Source organism: Balaenoptera borealis (assembly GCF_965194805.1).
Source record: "Balaenoptera borealis genome assembly, chromosome: 14".
Classification (NCBI taxonomy): domain Eukaryota; kingdom Metazoa; phylum Chordata; class Mammalia; order Artiodactyla; family Balaenopteridae; genus Balaenoptera; species Balaenoptera borealis.
The window spans coordinates 27,943,103-27,958,156 of NC_138875.1; the positions used below are offsets into that span (position 1 = coordinate 27,943,103).

At 45.2% G+C, this 15,054-nt stretch overlaps 1 protein-coding gene and 1 long non-coding RNA gene across 7 annotated transcripts in view; one reads left to right on the forward strand and one right to left on the reverse strand.

Moving 5' to 3' along the window:
- Positions 1 to 15,054, reverse strand: part of SLC14A2 (solute carrier family 14 member 2) — a 450,437-nt gene that overhangs the window by 158,219 nt on the left and 277,164 nt on the right. The window lies entirely within an intron of this gene.
- Positions 1 to 15,054, forward strand: part of LOC309610451 — an 80,735-nt gene that overhangs the window by 43,041 nt on the left and 22,640 nt on the right. For 2 of the 3 annotated variants that reach the window (XR_014233947.1, XR_014233948.1), the window contains exon 1: positions 1 to 12,166. This exon is cut by the window's left edge and continues 43,041 nt beyond it. This is a non-coding gene — a long non-coding RNA (uncharacterized lncRNA). The remainder of the gene's footprint in view (positions 12,167 to 15,054) is intronic. The other variant, XR_014233949.1, reaches the window with a different exon arrangement.

Sequence of the window (15,054 nt, forward strand, 5' to 3'; positions counted from 1 at the left end):
AGAAGTTACTTTCGGAGGTCATTTTGTCTGCCCTGCTGCTGACTCAGGCGGCCTTCCCCAAGCTAACTGGAGTCGAATGAATTCGTGGGAAAAGCTCTGTTGTCACCATTAAGCTCACCAAGTGGAACTGGGCCCTGAGCCCACTGTGTCCTTTGGTGACTCGTCCACTCTCCCTGAACAGGAAGTCCCATGAGAGCAGGGACCTGCCTGTCTTGTTCTCTGCAACCCCGCACCAGGTCTTAGATGCCCGAGTGAGGACAGCGGAGGGAGCCGTGGCCCCCTCTCTGTAATGCACTCTCCCTTCTCTTCTCAATGGACCGCCCATCCTTCAAGGCGTGACTCAGCTGCCACCCCTCTATGAAGCTTTCTCTTCTCACAACAGCCCTCCCTGGTCTCTTCCTTCTCAGGGTGCTGTGTGCCTTGGTGCCCCCAACATTACTTTAACCTCCTTGGTTAATCTCGGAGCAGTGTGAGATCCCTGGAGCCACCGACTCTGTCTTACATCCCTTCTTTGTACTTTGCAGTATGCAGCACATGTCTTTCACAGGACAGAAACTCAATAAGGAGAAGAAACCTACTGCCCTATAGGGGGAAAGGACTGTCAAGATCAACTAGCCCAATGGGTTTCTAATATTTTGTCTTTAAAAAGCAAAGAGAACATTTTGTTTTTTTCAAATGAACTATTATGACGCTTCCCCTGCCCCTGTGTAAAACAGATGAGAAACAAGCTTCCGTGATTGAGGAGAGAAGGGAGGATTGGATACCCCAACTGTGATCTTTTTTTCCCCCACTCTGCTCCCTGAGGCAGCATCTGAAAAATCATTGATCTGTTCAGACCCTTCATTTTACAAATGAGGATGCTGAGGGCCAGAGAAAAGAGACCTCACCAGGTTCACACTTATTTTAGTGGCAAATCTGGGAGGAAAACCAAGGTCTCCAAGGTATTATCTGAGTGACCTTTCCTTTTAATGTCATTGTCAGACTTTTGGCTGAAAGAAAGAGAAAGGAAGGAAGGAAGGAAGGAGGGAAGGAAAGTAGTGGGGAGAGGGAAAGGAAATAAAGAAAAAAATGGAAATTCAGTACATTCTGCATGAGTTTAATGTTCTCCTCACTAGCCCCAGCCTTGTACTCAGTATAGCAAACCCTCTTTCAATTCCAGAAAGTTGAAATGTTAAGTTTTGTAAAGACAATCTCCAGAAAGGGGATTTAGGGGAAAATACCAATGATTAACTCAATTACTTATTACTGTTAGAATTTCACACTACTTATCCACTTAGAATTTTTACAGTGAGGCATTCCTACAGTTACCAGGTAGTTTGGGTGTTGGAGCTTCTCATCCTTAGATAACTTAAAGGAGAGGAGCATAGAGCGTGCCCTGCATCATTTCCAAGAACAGTCTATCAAATCCTTCTTCCTCTGGGTCCTGTTTCCTGTGATGTGCAGTTTTTCAACCCCAATGATCTCACCCACTTGCGCCTTGGCCCAGGCCTCCCTCCCAATCCTGGTCTGTCTGCAGTCAACCTGTGGCGAGCTGTGGAGGACCCCCGAGTATGGACTGGGATGTTCCTGCTCTGTTTCTTCCTCCTGTTTTCACCCCTTCTTGACTCTACTTGTCCTCCACCCCGCAGTCTAATTCATAAGGAAAAAAGGCTTGGAAAGATTAAAGGACCCTCCCAAGGCCAACCTGGTTAGTAAGTACTAATCAAGCTTAGTACTCAGGTCTCTGGATACCAACTTTGCACTCGGTCCACACTCTCCATCATCACCCCTTAAAATTGATTCTAACTTAGTGATGACTTAGGTATGACAGGGCAGTTACTTTAATCATAGTATCCAGAATCTGTAGCTGTATTAAGAGCACTTGAAAAGTCTTCTATTTTCAATCAATCATTCATTCTTTACACCAATATTTATTGACAAATTACTTAGTGTTGGGCACTGTCGTGGTGCCAAGCACACACCACAAACTACTTTAGCACACCTGGGCATGGAATGCTCTCCTTTTCCAACAACAGGTTCCCCCACCTACCCCAGGAGAAAGCCATCAAGATGCTTAATGAGGTTCTTATGGTTTTCATATTGGGTTTCAGGAGAATCACTGAATCTGATGCTTACCTTTCTATTTTTGATAAGTTGGGGAACAGAGGAAAGAAGGTAGTCATGATAAGTAGGAATAAATCCATTTTTAAAAATATATTAATGAACATTTTAATGGATATTAATGGATATATTAGTAACTACCTCAGTGCCATATAAGCAATAGGAAGTGTGTGGTAGTTACTTCATGGGTGGGTTTCCACATAAATCTTGAGAGCATGGGTTGGGCTTTATTTATCTTTGTATCTCTCATGAAATCTTGCACTGTGCATCATAGATGTGCAATAAAATGTGCTGATCGATAGGTATGATTCCCAGTCTCACCATTTGCTCAACAAGTAGTATAGGTCAGGTCTACCCTAGAACTCTCACCTAAGGTATATACAGCACTTTTCTAACAAGGCAAGTTCATCTACAAGGCCAGATTTACATTTTATCAGAGTAGATATCTACCTCCATGATATCATCCTTGGGGAAATCTTTTCTTCCTTCTGTGGCTGATGCTATTAGTTCAATTAGAACCAGATGAAACTACTAGCTGCAGGGCAGAAGGAGGAGAGACCCAAAATGTTACAGTTTCTTACCACTCTGGGCAAGGGGGTGGAGATGTTCTTTTAGTCTGTGGGGTCCCCAAGGAAATTGGGTCCATCCTCAACTCGTCAAGGGAGAAACTTCTTCCATCATGGGTCTGAGTAGGGACAGTGAGAATGTTATGGACCAGATGAATATCTCATTCTTTCATACCAGCCCAGAGATATGCCTTTGTGTCCCTACTCTTTATGAGGCCACAGTCCTGACTGTGCAAACCCAACTTTTATTGAGAATGCTCAGACAACTGGGGCCAGCTAATATAGACCAAAGTCATGCATCTGTTCTTTACATATACAAAGGTAAGATCTAAACACTCTTACCCTTCAACCTTTGCATTTGGGGCTAAATTCAAACTGCTGTTATTGTAATTAAATGTATCACAGTCAACTTTGTGTTTGAATCCTGTAGACCCTAACTAATTTGGAGGATAGTACTGTAATGCAAAGAAAGGAAGTGTCATTACACAATGGTATTACAAAATGTGCTCTGTCCCCAGTACATTTACATCCCCTCCCCATATATCTTATCAATACAACGATGCTAGAAATGTCTTTATCAGAGATTTAGTGATAGGGCTTAAAGATTCATCAGGGAAAGAGAATATAATGATTTATGTTCCCATTGGAGGTTAAATAATGGGGTTGAAAGTTTTTCCTGGAGCAGACTTTGATCCAGAGACACAGGAGAGAGTCAGAAGTGAAGGTCTGTATGTAAGATCAGTACGTGCCTTAGATGGAGTTTGTAATTGAGACCAAGTGTTTGTTAACAGCTGACTCCGCTGACCTCTACAGTGGGCCCATGATATACATTCAGGATATCACTGCACTCAGGCCATTGTTGGGCGCCTCTCAGACTGGGGACCACACAGGTTAATGGTAAATTTCTGGGCCCCGTCTACACTGACGTTTGGTCAGCAGAGACCCTCAAAGAATCACTTGCTCTGATCACATCTCAGAGCACACAGATGCTTGGTAATAGATTTACCTAAAAGTTGCTGACAGAAAAGTACTTGAACCTGCTGTGGACTAGACACGGTCCTCAATGTTGAGAAATGATGTCTGGGAATTTCCCTGTGCCTCCCCACCCTTGCAGCCCACCACCCACTCCAGTAATGGCCTTGTGATCTCATCCTCTGAGACAAACTCTGAAGGCAGAGTGAGCCTGATGTATGTAAATCTTGTGCCCGAGCCAGACTCTCTCAGAGAGGCTGCCCTGAAGAAAATCTATTGCCCTAATCAATTACCAAACTTCCAAATGAAATAGATGGTTCTCTCTTGCTGGAAGACTATCAAGTCATCATTTTTCATGGTAATGAGTAATAGTACAGAGGACGAATTGCATTTTCTCTGTGGCATTGGACGAAGTGTTCCAGTAAGCAGGGTGTGGCCAGGAAAGCTGGGAGTTACCTGCCAAAATGATGGAAAGGTGTCTGGAAACCTCTCTCACTCCTAAACTGCACTCCAACAAATTTCTCTTGTCTGTTTGGTATGGATCAGGCAGTTTGCTGGGTGTGGGAGGCATAAAATAAGAAAGGACTCTTCCCTCTGGCCAGGAAATTACCCCATGTGGCTTTGCTCCCTTGTTCTCCACTCTTTCCATGCTGGTTCAGTTCACCCCAATTCCTGAGCTACACCTCATGAGGGTAATAACTCATTTGGGAGCCTCACCTCCATCATTTGATGGGGACTGGAATTAGTCTGTTGCCCAGGGATGCTCCATGGGCACTGGTCTACAGTCTCCAAGCATTTCTCATTTTCCAGAAATGGGCTCCCATACAGGCACACTGGCTCCTGCCTCAGTTTACCCGCCTCTGAATTCCTGTTTGGACTTGGAACAGCATCTCAGACTTTGGTCTGCTTTGCTGGGCCCTTGCTAAGCATTTTTTCCTGAGAGCTGAGGGCCTGTTTTTCTCCCTATGGCTTCCTATGAGGTCCTGCCATGAGTACCCTGATGAGTCAGTGTCTTGATGCCACAGCCCATCTGTCTTCAAACACTTCTTGTCTACTGGGCATTTCCCACAGTGGTGCTTTGCCCACTAAAGTGGACCCTCTGAATACAGACAGAGGCCCAACCCCTGTGTGATATCATCACACCCGCTGGGATCTCTATCTTCTTCCAAGGCAGTGCTTTTGATAAAAGATCCCTCTCAGGGGGCAGTACTTGACACAAATGGGAGAATTTTTATTGGGAAAATTTGGGACACTTGGGTTGGTTCCCCCTTCCTTTCCCACCTAGTTCCAACTTCCTTCTCCCTCAAGCACATATGCTGAGATCCCAGCTTGTCCTGTAAGCTCTTCTTGGTTATGGCACCTGGTGCCTCCTGTTGGTCAACTTCTGGATGGAGAGACATCTAGAAATTTAACAGATAAATATGAACCACTGTGACGAGGCAATGATAAAGGTGCGAATAAAGGGCCATGGGATCAAGCACAGGAAGTAGAGGATGGGGCCAGGATGTTGTAAAGAAAATATTTGAAGTGGGCCTTAAAAGAGGGGTAGGGGTTGATTTGAGGGACAAGGGTCTTCTAGGGAAAAGTTACCCTGAAAATATCCACCACTATGAGTGATGTATAAGAATCTGAAAAAGAAGTTTTAAACTGCTATATAAATTTAAGAATCTCAGAGATCCACTGCCCCCAGTATAGTTCCTGCCCCTATCTAAGAGCTATAACCTAAGTAAGGAGAAAAATTCCTCACATAGTAAAGAGTTAAATAATAATGCAAGGCCATACATGGTAAAGTGCTCCCTTGGACTTAAAAAAGTACCAAGATGCATCAAGTGCCAAACTCGCTGGCCCAGGTAATGCACCCTGGGAAGGCTGGAAAAAGAGCCGGTCTGTTGGCTTAGAGTGACTCAGTAATCAATTAGAGGGAGTTAATACATGAGCTGAGAAGAGGGACCTTTCTGCTATCTGTAGAATCATTTGGTGTGGGTGGCTGTCTTTTTGACCTTTGCCCTGCAGAGGACTCTATTGGATTTCCAGGAGAGAAGGCAAAAATAAAGAAGTCTTATTAAAAATAACGGGAATGGTGCATGTGTGTGAGTGAGTGTGTCTAACCAGGCAGCCAGCTCCAAGTGCTGGCTGGTGAAGAGGTGTCCTGATGCCACAGCCGGGGAGTGGCCTTTGCAAATGACAGCTGTGAATGCTGCTGAGCTGTGCAAGGAGGATGAGGAAGAGCTAGGGAGCTGTCATCTTTCCAAGTAAGTTTTTCTTCTTTGACTTCAGGGGATCGTTTGGTTGTTCTGAGAGGGGCTTTGCGCATTTTGATGCCTCTGTCCTCGTGGAGCAGACACTTGAGTGTGGGGAGCACAGCTGAATGCCTCTTCATTCTGTAGCTGGTTGGAGCGCTGGGCACTTTCTGGAGGCAGGCAAAGGGGAATGTGACATTGTGATATTCCATGAAAGAGTGGGCCAGGCTGCTCTCTGGTCGACATGGCAACATGTTTCGACACGCCATTGGTTTCGGTCAGGAGCAGGGAGCTTGAAGGGGCCTGGGAGTGTGGGAGAGCTTGGCCATCAATTCCATACTCATCTCATTTTCCTCCAAGCCTATGCTAAGTACAGTGTGTGTGTGTGTGTGTGTGTGTGTGTGTCGGGTGCAGGTGCAGAGCACAAGATAAATCACTGGAATCAGGGTTCAAATTCCAACTCTGTGAGCTGCAGGATCTTAAGAAGTTTACTTAATCTCACAGAGACTTGTTTTTCTACCCTATAACGTGGGAATTTTAATGACCACTATAAAACACAGAACTGTGTCAGGTTTAAATGTGAGAATAATTGTAAACAACACTATTCCTATAAGAAGCCCTCAGAAATGCTCTCCCCCATGCTCCCTAGTTTTACAGATAAGACCCTGAGGCTCAGAGGGGTCAAGTGTCTTGTCTTTCTCATCAAAGAGGAGAGTGAGGTGGGAACATGAGAGAGGAGGTGGGTTGGGCTCTGTCCCCAGCTGGTTGTGGGGTTCTGGGTACCCTCCTCTCAGATCTCAGTCTCCCTCTCTGTTAAGGGCAGATCAGATCCTCTTTAAGGTTCCCCCATCCCTGTCCTGAATTGAAGGAGCATTGTTCATTTCTCCAGCCAGTGACCCACGATGCTCTGTGCTCCAGGAGAATCAACCGCATGGGCTCCCGAGTCAGACTCCTCCACTAACAGAATTTATCTCAACAGAACTTCTCAAGGCTTCAGGCCCCTACACCTCCTGTGAGAACAATTTAAGTGAGGCAGGCGTGAGCGCCCACAGAATGCAGAGTCATGGTCATTGGAGCAGCAGATGGCCGACATGACATAACTCGGCCTTCCCGTTCTTCACTATTCCATCCTGTCCAGTTTATTTCTCCTTCCCTGTCCCCTCAGTGACCTCAAATCAGTCACAACCTTATCTTGGCTTTCCTGTAAATGTCTTTTCCTCTTTTTGAAAAAAGTTTTAAAACCTTGATCTCCTCCATGCTAATAAACTACAATTGAGGCTTACCGTGACGAGGGTAGCGGGTTTCTCTGAAAACTATAATTGTGTCTTTGTAACAGAAAGAGACAGATAGTGAGAGAGGAAAACAGAGAAAGGAGGCTTGTGGAGAATGAGGGAGAGAGGGACAGACAGGTCTTGGAGGAGACGACAGAGATGAATTTAGGCAGAGGCAGAGAGGTTGGTCCATCTCCTTTTGTGTACCTGTCTAGAAAGAGAGATGTGATAGAAACTACCAAGTCTGCAGATGAGTTGGGTAAGACCGGGGAAGGTATTCCATGAAGGGGCATGTGGAGTCTTCATTTTTCTTCTTGTTCATTTCAAAGAGATTTCAAGGTGATTGGCTACACTGGAGGTTTCAGGATAGAAAGAGCATCATCTGCAATCCCATGGCCAGGGCCAAGGGTCCTCCATCCCAGCATTTTGCCTTGGAAGAACCTAAAGGCAACAATTTGGAGGATGCTGGCTTTGCTATCCATGAAATCAACTCAAAGTTCATCTGTGATCCCCAAATATCCCCACATTTTGTGACTCTGTTTACATTTTTACATGGTTATGTCTTCTTTTCACAAGTAGATTGTAAATTTCCTGAGGACAGGTGTTTTTTTATGAGCATGATTTTTGAACTTAAGAGCCCTTAATAAAGTCTTGTTGAATTACTGAGTCAGTATTTTCAGATAGCTTTCTGTGGTCTATATGAATGGATGGATGCTGTAAGTTTGAATCGGACTCACCAAGTAAACAGTGTCTATTTCTCGAGGAAAACTTTGTATGTGGATAGATACCCATAAGTAGGCTGGCAAGCAAAGGAAAGATGAAGGCACTGCCTTTGAGGAACTTAGGATCCTCTCCCAAAACCTGAGAGAGAGACTGGAAAGTCACACCAAGAACATAGATGAGGACCAGCCTGTCAACAGTCAACACAGAAAGCTCAAGAGGTCAGCCTACCCAAATCAGTTTTCCATGGAGTTGCGATGCCTCTGTTGATGATGTTGGGTATTGGTCTTTCTGAAAAATATTCCAGTCTTTCTTACCTTTGAGAAAAGCAGGGTATGCTGAATCTGTTTTAAGCTTGTATTATAGGTTCAGCATGGTACCTGGAAGGCTTTTGTTTGTGCAAGGATGTTTGCCCCTGTGCCAGATGGCCCCAGATTGCCATGTTTTTCTAATTGATTATTCTTCTTGCCTTTTCTTACTGTTCTTATTTATTCTTGTTGTATGTTTCTGCTTCCTTATTTTATACATACTCAAATGAGGGAGAGCCAAGGGGAAGCTCTCACCACTTCTGTCAACTAGCCAACTTTTATTCATTTCTCAGGTAGCTTAAAATTCTCTTCCTCTGGGAAGATTGCCAAGCTCCTCAAACTGAGGTAGGACTCTGTGTACATTCTTGACTAAAACTCCTACCACTCTGAACATAGTTACACAGTCAATGGTCTGTTTCCACCACCTGATTGCAGCTCACTGCTGGCCAAGGCTGTACTCATCACCGACTCTTCAGTGCCCTGGACACTGGTAGGTGTACAGTGAGTGCTTCCTTAATGCGTGGATATGTGTGGGTAGATGGGCAGCCCAATCTTTCCTATAGGGCAGAACACGTCTTGGTGCTGGGACCCTGGCTGTGGGGCAGAGTGACCAAAGGCTGACTTCGGGTGAGTGGGGTAGTGGTGCTCCCGTGGTCCTCTCTGCTCCCTCCCAGCCACTTCCCCACCATCACCGCTCATGCAAGCCCTTTGCATTCACTGCTCCTGCCCTGGTCTCTCATGCTCTCTCTGCTCCTCTCCTTTACCAATCTGTGCCTGAGCCCAGAGACTGCCTCCTCTGTGGGGCCTTCCTTGGCTGGCTCTACCGCACTTGAACTTGCTTCTCTTCTGATCCGTGATGCCCTTTATAGTCTGCTTTTCAAGGTGGGCACTCGGGCTTACAATGTCATCATCCTCTGTGTTTATAACCTCTCTCTTTTACACAAAACAATACTAGAGCCATGGGAGATCATAGATATGTCCTGTCTACTTCCTGCAATGGACAGACTAGGATACTGAGGCCCAGGTGCCTTATGTGGCCTCCCTGAGGGGACACAGCAGATTATGGAGGAAAAGTCAGGCCCCCTAACTTCAAGTCCAAAGCCAATTCCAACTCATTCCAATTCATTCTTAGAATTTTACACACCATGTCACCTTAGCCCAGGGTTGCTTTAACAAATTACTACAAACTTGATGCCTTAAAACAATAGAAATTAATTCTCTCACAGTTCTGGAAGGTAGAAGTCCAAAATCAAGATGTTGGTGGGGTCATGCTCCCTCTCAAGGCTCTAGGGGCACATCTCTTGCCTCTGCTAGAATCTGATGGCTCCTGGCACTCCTTGGCTTGTGGCAGCCTAACTCCAATCTCTGCCTCTGTCTTCACATGGCCTTTATCCCTTTCTGTCATTTGCTTTTCTGTCTCCTCCATCATTGGATTTAGGATTCACCCTGGTCCAGATGATTTCTTCTCAGGATCCTTACCTTAATTACATCTACAGAGACCTTTGTTCCAAATAAGTGCACATTCTGGGGTTACCAGTGAACACATCTTTGGGAATGGGGGCACTGTTCAACCCACTGCCACTCAGTATACAGCAAAAACACAGTGCACACTGATTATGGACTGTCGAGTGTATGACCAGACCAGTTAACCCACTATAGGAAGGCTCCATGAATTTTGATGGGGAGAAGAAAGGCAGCCTTTCTGAGTGAAGTGCAGTGTCTCAGTGGTTGGTGTGCACAATGCTTGGGGGAGACTTGGAGATGGTGACCTCAGCTAGTGTCTGAGTCAAGCTGGGAGGAACACCCCATGGGAACGGTGAGAGAGGCCCCACAGAGACCAGGGCTCCTGCTGGGAGGCTGAAGGATCTTCTGGTGAGAGTGGGGAAAGCCAGGCCTCTCTCCCCCAAACCTCTATTTTCCCAGAAAGGTGATTTTCTGTTCTTAGCCTGGCCTTCCCCACCCCAATTCTGCCGAGAGAAACAGGACAGACAGGGTGAAGGCAAGTGCCCAGTCACATGTCCCCATCGGCTACTAGGGAAGAAAATGAGAGAGAAGGCAATGCTAGGTTTCGCGTCCTGCCTCCTGTGAAACACGCAGGCGGGTCTGTACACAAACACCGGCTCAAACAAATAAACCAAACCTGGCCAAAAGCAACAGAAAAGGCAACAGATGCTTCCAATTAAAACGTCAGCCTCTCCCGAGAAGGCGAGTTCTCACGTGGTGTGGGTGCTCAGGGCCGAGGACTACTGGAAGGGACCACATATGGAAATCTGTTTGCATTACTCCATGTCCCAGATGCCACGTGAGACACTGGCCTGACCTTGCAATTAACACGTTGGCTGTTTCTGGGGTGTGGTATGCGGATGCAGGGAGAAAGCAGAAAGTTGTGAAACAGAGCAATTGTTCCCAGTGAGTCCGAGAGGAAGCAAGAGACCCAGGGACATCTCAGGGATTATTACCCTGTAAGCTTCCTCACTTCCATCTTCTTTTGTTTTGACCTCCATTTCCTTATGTTCTTCAACATTGTTATGGAAGGAAAATCAGTTTACAGGAATAACAGGCAGTCTTAGTGGGAAAAGGCTATCAGAGGGTGCATGTGGGGCGGTGAAGGGTCAGCCGCCCCCCCCTCCCCCCGTGCTTTAGTGGTGATGGTCAGGGGGCTAAACACTGGACACACACTGGACCGTGTAAATGGTGTAGCCTCCCCCACCCTGCTGTTCTCCTAAAGCCTTAATAAACTTATTCTTTTCAAATTGGCTTTGCTCTTTACTGGTTGCAGGTCCTAATTCTCCTGTCTTCCCAGGGTAGTTTTGCTTTGCTTTTCCCCAAACTGTTTCTAGCCCTAGCTGGGTAAGGACTAAGAAAACCAATGAAAGAGGCAAGGAAGCAAAATAGCAGAGAAGCAGAAAGGAAACAATGTTCTTTCCAAAATTTCACCATCTCCTCAAACCAACAGGGAGTGTGGGTTTGAAAGGGTGTCTTATTCTGATAAATGAATCTCCTTCTTCTCCTAATTATTTTTATTATCATCACTACTATCATAAAATCCACATTTTATAGCTAAAGATTCAGCTAGAGTAATGTCCACAGACAGGAAGAACAATGGAGAAATTAAGGAACTGAATACTCATTTGCGTTTCTGTAGGGAAAGATGATAATTTGTTGGTTTTAATAAGCTCCTGGATCAAGTTGCTACCGAGGCCAGCCCTGCTAGGTCCTGGTACCCACTGGGTACTGCAAGATGTGACACTCAAATATTTTTATGTGAACTAAACACAGTTCCATTTCTTAATGGTCACTATTACTAACTAGATAAGAGAAAGACCTATTCGCATAAAACAAACAAATGATTAGTTTTGACAACAGAAGCTTAAACAGGATGTTAATTAGCAGCCATAGAGATGGGAAGGTCCTGGATGGGAACAATTATGCAGACAAACCCACAGTATGGCTACAATGTGCCAGGGTCCCATCCCTCACCATATGGCTGCAGTCTGGCAAATGGCTCGTTGGCAATTCATTACCATATCACTTGGAACTCAGGAGTGAATGGTTTATGATTCGCCAATTCATTATGCTATCCTTGGTACCTCAAGGGGACCCTCAGGGCTTGCCTCCCCTGTTCTGTTATTTTAAGGACATATGACAGGGAAGGAACAGCCCTCCCTTACCCAGCTGCTTCAAAGTACTGTTTGCTGGAAAGTTTGCTGGAATCAAGATAGAACCTTTCAAAAGAAAATAAACAAGCAAAAGATCCCTGCAGTCATGAACTGTAGCCACAGCTGGAACCTTTGGAATGTTCCAGGAGATGAAAACAAAGATTTCCTCCTTCTTCCCCTTCATCCTACTGAGGATGCATCAGCCAACCCTGTGAGCACATTTTAGCTATGGCAAGAGTGTGACCAGAGAGAAATAAGGACTAAGGACCATTAGACCAGGAGACAGGAAGTGGTTGTTTTTGAAGGGGCCCTGTTACCAACTAACTTTGGGTAAGTCAGCTTGATCCTTGATCCTTAGCTTCAGAACCTGCAAAATGGACAGAACCTTTTCTGTCTTACTTCCCAGTCTTTCCAGTGGTATGGGGAGCATCATGAGAGAAGGGTTTTTGATGGAGAAAACTATACTGAAACCATAAGGCTGATTACACTGCAGCAGAACAGCAGGTGAGCTATCAGAGAAATTTCTTTTCAAATCATTAGCACAGGTGGCAAGGAAGAAAAGGACCCAGCCTCTCTCATTAGATCTACTACTGATGGAGTCCACCCACTTCTGTAATGTAGCATTTTAACTGGAGTTTACAAGAAAGAGTGCATGGGACTTTGTATAAGGGAAAGAAGTGGAGGTAAGGCCTAACAACTGACTATAAAGAATACATTTCGTAGAGAGCCTGACATAGTAGCAGGAATACCTATCGAGTCAGAGAAACATTGAGACAGGAGAATTATAGCAAAAAACAACCAAAAATAGAGGAACAGAAGAGGGAAGGAGGATACATAAAACACAGAGTTAGTCACATTAGTGTGATCTGCTAAGCACTTGGCTGGGGGGATGTGGCATTGCAAAAGGGACACCCCCTCAGCCAGGGCAGAGCTGCAGGGCGATTCCATCGTGGGTAATGTGTGTAACACGGAGACGCCCTTTGTAGAGCTTGTGCTGTGAAATCCACTGCAGCCTTACCTCAATCTTACAAAACCTACCTCTAAGTAATAATCCCAGGGCCAAGACAAGGGTCTCAATATCCTAAAAAACATATACAGCACTCTCAGATGTCACAAGCACTACCATGCCCCTGCATCATAAATCAGACCTAAAAGAATCATGCTTGCTACAATCAACAGTAATTACACATTTAATTATCTCAATTTTGTTTTCTTCTTAGAATTCCAAGGGGCTCTGGGGAAAACCTTCCATGGCCCAGGTCTCTGGTGAGAGCTGTCCAGGGAACTTTAAAATGGTGCTTTCTTCTTCTTGTGATAAATGTCCCTGTAGCAAGCAGTAAGCATTAAAAAAAGAAAAGATTTTATTAATTATTCTTGAAAAAAAAAAACAGGTTCTTCTCAGAATCTTGTGGTTTTAAGGAAACAGTGCCTAGAAAATCCAGAGACTCGGGTCTAGGTTCTTGGTCTGACACTGACTCATGGTGCAACCTTGAGTGTGTCAGTTAACTTCTTTAGGCCTCCGCCCTCTCATCTATTATGCAAAGTGACTGTAAGTTACACTGTATTACACTGATCAGATGATCAGAATGTTTGTTGGATCATAGTCTGGTAGATCCAAATGATTGCAGAGATCCAGAGTTGTGCCTTTGCTTTATGGCTGTTGAAGAATGGATTTGGTACTTTCAGCTGCATCACTTCATCATCCCATCCCATGATTCAATATTGTTGTCTTTATTGATGGTATATGGCGATTCAGTGACCTTTGTTAACAATGTAAACCTAGGTATGAAATTGTTCCTATGGGAAAGGGATGTATTTTAGGGTTCATCCTCCAGGTCTGGTGAGCCCAACCACACACCTGCAGTATGCCAGGTGCTCTGCTAGGCTCTGGGTACAAGGATGAGAAAGCGCAGGGCCTGCCCTGTGGGAGGTTATCGTCTGGTGGGGGGGGGGGGTTAGACCCATAAACAGGTCATATCAGTACAAGATGGTAAGTGAAACAATAGACTGTCAGAGAGTTTCTCAAAGGATTTTTTCCCCAATGCAAGTTTTTTTCACCTGCCCTGGAAACAACTGAGGAGTTTGTTAAAATGTACATTTTGGCCTCACTTCTGCCCCCCAAATCTGAATCTTCGGGATAGAACTTGAGAATCTGCCTATTTAACAAGCCCTCTAGGGTCTTCTGCCTGAAACAAAAGTCCCTTATGTGAAGAGATAGTTTTGGGAACTCACAGAAGGATTGCACAGCATCCTGCCTTTATGAACCACGTATTTGAGCTCTGTGCTTTTCTAGGTTCTATGGGAAATCCAATAACATTTAAGATAGAATCTGTTCCCTCTAGGATCTTACAGCCTATACTTTTTTCTAGAGCCATAAAACCAGGATGTCATGTTCAGGGATGAGGGCACAAAGTAGAGTTGGAGCTCAGCCAGCTGCGACGACGTGCCAGCTTCCTTCCTATGACTCTCCTTTCCCCAGGGCAGAAGCCACTTGACCCACCACAGGGAGACTTAGCTTTGCCCAAGACTCTGGGATCACTCCAATTCTAGAAGGTGTTAAGCAGCCCTTGTCACTGCCAGTCCTGCTCTGACCTTGCAACTTATTATCGAAACTTGGCTGCATTCTGGGCTCCTGCTTCATCCTTACCGAGTGTCCTGGAACCTCTGCAGCCCTTGCTCTTCTGTATCTATGCCAGGGACATGTCCTTCACCTACAGCTCTGTGAATGGAGGCAATGCCAATTTCTCTACCTGGCTATGGTAAAGCAGAAGACAAAGCATTTTCACAAATATCATTGCATTTGAACTACACAGCAACTTACATGTTTCCCAGAGAGATAACGTTATGTTCACTTTATACATAAGTTTTAGGGACTTAGTTAAGTTCACACGGTTGGTAAGTGACAGGCCCAAGTCTCAGATTGGAATCTTCTTACTCAACTATTTTATGTGTCTATCACAGAATAATCAAAGGCCCTTTATCGGGGAATATCTTTGGACGGGACACAACTGGAGAGTCACTCTTTGTCTTTTTCTGGGTGTGTGCAGAGCTTGGAATGGCCTCTGACACCTTTGGTGAGCCAGTTTGCTAGAGTAGAAATGGCCTGGCATTTGGAGTCCCTCTGTTCCTTACTCTATCTGTAATCCTGGGTGAGTTTTAGCCTTTATGACCCTCAGGTTCTTTGCTGGTAAAATGGGACAATAAACCCCATACCACAG